The sequence below is a fragment of the Octodon degus genome, unplaced genomic scaffold (assembly GCF_000260255.1).
Source record: "Octodon degus isolate 3935 unplaced genomic scaffold, OctDeg1.0 scaffold00263, whole genome shotgun sequence".
Classification (NCBI taxonomy): domain Eukaryota; kingdom Metazoa; phylum Chordata; class Mammalia; order Rodentia; family Octodontidae; genus Octodon; species Octodon degus.
Genome location: NW_004524839.1, coordinates 1,719,914 through 1,725,995, shown reverse-complemented (window position 1 = coordinate 1,725,995; position 6,082 = coordinate 1,719,914).

Sequence of the window (6,082 nt, the reverse complement as noted above, 5' to 3'; positions counted from 1 at the left end):
TTCTATGAGAGATAATTAAAAACCTGAGCAAAATTCATTACATAGCACTTTACAAGTTTGTAGTAATACTTTCAAATTCTACAACTTATTATCAAAGTATTTTTCTGTACACAAAATGATATGTAGACCTAGGATGGGGGAGAGAAGGTTGGAAATTCTCCTTTAAGTTAAAATATGTTTTGTACCCCTAAGTGCGGTACTTTGGAAATAGCTCCTTCTAGTTTTACCCAGAAGTTAGTTTTTTCCACTGTATCTCAGGTTCAGTCCCCTGAGGGAGACCGTTGCCCAGCACACTAAGCTGGGACATGGCCTTTATGTGTGTTCTCCTGCATGACAAAATTCCAATGTTTTATCTGACCCCGAGACAGAATACGTGTTCTATATCTAAAATGACTTTTCTGTCTTTGGCTTTTTCTATTAGCTTAGCTAAGTTATTGGGTAGTAGAAAAAGTTAGAGTGGTTCAGAGTTCTTGTCTCTCTGATCTTACATGCCTCCGAAAAAGTGAAAATACAAACTGGCAGGAAAGGATCAGAAATAAGATCAGAGAGAGGAAGTCTTTTGTTCGCATGCTCAAGGTGAGTTATTGAAACAACTTGAACATGAGTAATCACTCTCAGTCTGGAAATGTGAGAATGGGAAATCTCAAGAGCTAAGATTTCCTGCTTACCAGTGGAAGATCAACCCAGGAAGGAAACTGAAGGAGAACAAGCTTCATATTTCCTCTAGAGTGTAGAGGAGGGTCAGGGCCAGTCTGTCATAGTAAAATCTGTCCTCCAAGTCTTTAACTGGTGGAAGAAGTCCAGTTGTCTATTAATAGGCATGTATATTTTCTAAATATGAACTAGATTTCATAGAAAAACTATCTTATAGCACTTCATGTCAAAGTCCACTAGGAGGAACTTTAAATATTATTCTCTCCCAGTACCGCTAAGATAAGGAACTACAGCAGCCAAACAAGTCAAACAAGGAACACTAGTATGTTCAGCAACTAGTCCAAATGTAACATAACAAAGGAGAAAAATGTTTCAGTAAAGAATCATCATTACTTTCCCAAGTTTTTAAACTTAAATTTATCATTATTTTAAGAAAATTATGAGACAAAGCATGACCAATTATAAGACATAACATAAAAATTTGGAGCATAAAAATTTTGATTACCTAAGTGAGTCCCAATCTAGAATCTATGAAACAAAAGCAAACTCTTATCTCAGTCCAATTATTTTTGTGGGACCTCCAAATGATATAGGTTAAAAGAAATACCCAACCTTCTATGTGTCTGAAATACTGACTTGTGTTCTTTAAAACTGAGGAATGAATTCTAGGAACAACAAAGGTTAAGAGTAGGAAGAATTTCTTTCTTTTTTCTTTTTTTTTGTGGTACTGGGGATTGAACTCTGGACCCTAGGCTTGCCAGTCAGGCGCTTATTCTACTGAGCTATGTTCCTGGCCCTAGAATTTCTTTCTTTCTTTCTTTCTTTCTTTCTTTCTTTCTTTCTTTCTTTCTTTCTTTCTTTCTTTCTTTCTTTCTTTCTTTCTTTCTTTCTTTTTTTCTTTCTTTCTTTCTTTCTTTCTTTCTTTCGAACCAGGGATTGAACTCAGACCCTTGCACTTGCCAGGAAAGCGCTTATTCTACTGAGCCATCTCCCCAGCCCCCAGAATTTCTTGAGATACAGAAAGATTCTTTCTAAAAGGGACAGGAGGGGACTTAGAAGTGGGTTGCCCACTGACTTCGATTCTCAAGGGTGTTTATTTGAGCAAAGCTAATTGAGGTGGGTTCAAGGTGGAAATGAAGTATAATCAATCAATAAGATTTTGATTATGTAATGTTGAGCCAGTGGAAAAACGCTCAGAATGAGTGTGAGGTAGGATAAAGCTATGGTCAACCAGTAAGATTACAACAAGTATAGTCACTTAGGAAATATTGATTAAACAGGGATCAAATTGAGAAACAAGTTACATAGCAAGTACACATGGGACAGACAAGGACTTTCCTGGAGAGTGTGATGAGGAGGTTTGGTCCTCCACCCCAAGGTGATTGATGTCTACTTAGAACATCAATCACTAGTATTTATCCCTACGTGTTTCAGGCATCTGAGTTAGAAATATTATAGGCAGTCAGCCAGGGCTAGGCCCCCAAGGAGCCAGTATGGAAGACAAGATGACTTTGCAACTTTGGGAGAGACAGAACCCTGCTGTGGGCCGGATCTCAGGACAAAAGAGTAAACAAATGCAGCCACACACCTCCCTAAAGATAGGCACCCAAGATATTCTAAACACCTTAAGTCTCTCACCTTAAGGACCCCTGGAATTCACTAACACAGCACCCTACAGGAAAAGCCCTTGTTCCGTATTCATGCCTGCTTGCCATGTTGACTTGCTACATGAATTGCTTCCCCATTTGGTCCTACATTTAATCAATTTTACATGAGCAATGGTGCTTGTAATCCCATTAGTTGACCATAGTTTCAAGATAGCTCAGTGGCTTAAGCAACTGCTTCACAAATGCAAGATCTGAGTTTGCTCCCTGGTGCCAAAAAAAGGTTAACTCTCTTAGAATCACTAAATCTCAATTTCCTTATCTTTAAGATGGGTCTACACTTATTCCCCACAAAATTTCTGCTAGAACTTAATCCAGATAATGCCTATTTTAAACAAATCCACAATAAAACATTCTGTTTTTTCAAGCTAGGATTAAAAAAAGAAACAAGTTATGGTATGTACAAGGCTAGCATGTACCTCCAATAATCTCTGATGAGATGGGCATTTCACCTTTGTGGTATGCTTTCCCAAAATTCATAATCCTTGTCTAGTTATGAGGACAGCATCAGAAAAAATAAAATTGAATGGTTTTGCAGAATACCAGGCCAGTACTTTTCAAAGTTATGAATGTCTTGAGAATGAAGGAAATATTAAGAAATTGACAGCATAAAGGAGACTGCAGCAACTTAGTGATTTAGCAATACCCTGTCTCAAAATAAAAATAAAAATGGCTGGGAATGTAGTTCAGTGCAAAAGGCATTGGATTCAATCCCTAGTACTACAATATGAAAAAGAAAGACAGACCGGGGAGACTAAGGAGACGTGATAGCTATATGTAATGTGATAATGCTGGGTTGAAAAAAGACACTGGTGGAAAAACTGATAAAAATTAAGCAAAGTCTATGGTTTAATTAACAGTAATGCACCAAAATTGAATCCCTAATTTTGACAAAAGTGTCATTGTTATGTAACATGTTCAGGTAAGGGGAGGGTTGGTGAAGAGTACACGTGAATTCTCAGTACTATTTTTAAAATTTCTATGTTAATCTAAAATTATCTATAATTAGAAAGTTTATTAAAAGGTATAAAAGGAATAGTTTCAATATTCATTTCACAGGATGTGAAGAACCTTAACTCAATATTTTTTGGAGATACGCACTAAAGAATATCATTTAAGAACAAATTGAATCCCAACTCTTGTGCTTACAAGCTTGTACCCATGAGCAAGTGACTTAACTGCTTTGTGCTACAGTTTACCCTTCTCTAAAATGATGGTAATAACAGCAACTACCTCATAGGTCAATCGAAGTTTGGTGTTCGTTGATGAGTTAATGCTTCTACAATGGTTAGCACTAGTGAATACCATGTAAAAGTGTTATCGTTTGTATCTAAAATGGTGTGTTTCTCAAAGGCCTATATGCTAAAGACTTGGACATTAGACTGTGGTGCTACTGGAAGGTGATGTAACTTTTGAGAGGTAAGGTTTAGTAAAAAGAAAGAAGGATATTGGGGGCATTCCTCTCACAAAGGATTTTGGGATTCCAGGCCCTTCCTCTCTTTCTCTTTGGTCCCTGGTCATCAGGACTTAAGCAGCTTTGTCCCACCATCTGTAGTTCCCCAAATGATATTGGAGCTGATCTGTCATGAAAGAAGATTGGTGACACATGGGGAGAGGGCTGACACTCTGTTTATTTTAGGAGTGTTTTGTTTTATGTACTTTTTTTGTGCAGAACTGGGGATTATGTACTTATTGAGAACAAAGGCTTTCCTTGAGGAGTCCCAAAAATAGTTTAGGAAAAGTAAATGTTTTACTTGAGCTGATAGCCTTGGGAACAGCAGAACAACACACCCATACCCTATAGCTTTAAGACTAAGGCCTCCCCATTGGCCAAGCAATGGCTGTGACTCATCCACATGGCTGACACTGACAAAGGATCTACAATCAGGTACAGCTTTACAGGATAAATCCTGAGGGTACTTGACTGACCTTATCAGATACAAAAGTTACATTTCTTGTTATACAGGTCTTGATTTACCTTGTTCTTAACCATCCAGCAGAAAAGTAGCTGTAGGGGACTCAGGTCAAAAATTTCTGACACTGTCAGTCAAGCAGAAGACCCAATACTGCTATGGACTACTGGACTCTTTTAGAATATTTTTCTGAGTTCATACACCTATAATATTCAAATGACAGAACTAAACAAAAAAAGGGATACAGATGAATGTCCATTTTGTATCTGTGTATTCAAAATGGTTAGGATAGATATATAGTTACATTCTCTTAATGAATAGAGGGATTTGTTCTAATGGTGTTTGTAAATAGGATATCATGTCTGCATCTTGTACAGCAAATAACCACTGGGAAGAGAGCATGCAATGTGTTAATTATTGAAACTGTCTTGCCAATTTGATTTGAAACTATCGCATTGCTATTTGTTTCTCAATAAAATTATGGGGAAAAAAGTAAAAACCAGGAACCTTGAAAAAAAAAAAAAACTAAGGCCTCCCTCTAAGTCATGCTATTCTCTGTCTTCAGAGTCCTTAGCTGACCTGTCAGGACAGGCTGAATCTATAGCTTATATGCAAGGCGTTTCATATACATATTTTCAGTGGTGATTCCCACAATCATGCACTCTTAAATCATGAACCAAAGTAATTTTTTCTCATTTTAAGCTATATCAGATATTTTACACAGCAATGGGAAGTTGACTAATACAAGTATCTGTTAAATGAACTGTCATGCAATATTGCTATAAAATAATGGTCCTGGAATAGTCTTACTTGTGCAGCACTCACCGTGTACCTGCATCAGCACACATAGAATGAGTCACATAACATATCCAAGGTACTATGTAGGGTTATTTATGAAACTAGAAACCTGTAAGATAACCTTCACAGTCATATAAAGGTGATGAGAGGAGATACTTTTAAGTAATAAGCTCCTTTTGGAATCCCTGACAGAGTCTTTCAGTTTTTTCTCTCTGACATGCATACCTTGATGGTAGGTGTGTATGTCAGAGAAAAAGCTACCACCAGACACTGCTGTGTCCAGTGAAGTTGATATAGTCCTTCCTCCACACATTTGCTTGAGTAATTTTCATCCTTCAGTGCTCTCCCTACTCCATGATTGCTAGTTTTCCTTAGAGTTCTTGTCATGCAAGAACTTTCCTCTGAACTCTAATAGATCTTGACTCTCGGTTTTGGTCCATAGAATATGATGTTTTGTGCATGTCTTTCTCTTTTCAACTAGGTCAGGCACTGCCTTTACATCTCTCACAGGACTGGATCCCTGTTCCCTTGTCACAAAAGGAGACGAACCCACAATTAAGTGTTTAAGACAGAACAGAAAGTTCACTTGCCATTAAATTAATCAAATACTACATCTTGTGTTCAAGGTAGGAGATTTCAAGAATGAGAGTTGGGTCATTGTCCTCAGGAAACCCACAACCTTGAATCAAAATTTTATGACTTGAATCCATAATGACATTTACCTCTGATTGGGGTTGGGCAGGACAAGGGAAAAGAACAAATAAAGCATTATTTGACTTTATCAGCAATGGCTTTGTATACATAATTTATATTTTCTGAAGAAAAAGAAAAATGGCTCCCAGGGAGTATAACAGTAAGGCAAAGGTGGGGGAGGGAGTTAGGGATAATTGAGAGAGAGAGAGAGAGAGAGAGAGAGAGAGAGAGAGAGAGAGAGACAGAGACAGAGAGACAGAGACAGAGAGACAGAGAGAAACAGACACACACAGAGATAGAGAGAGAAAGAATGAGAGAAAGAGAAATAGAAACAAGAAGGGAAAGACAAAGACAGAGAGA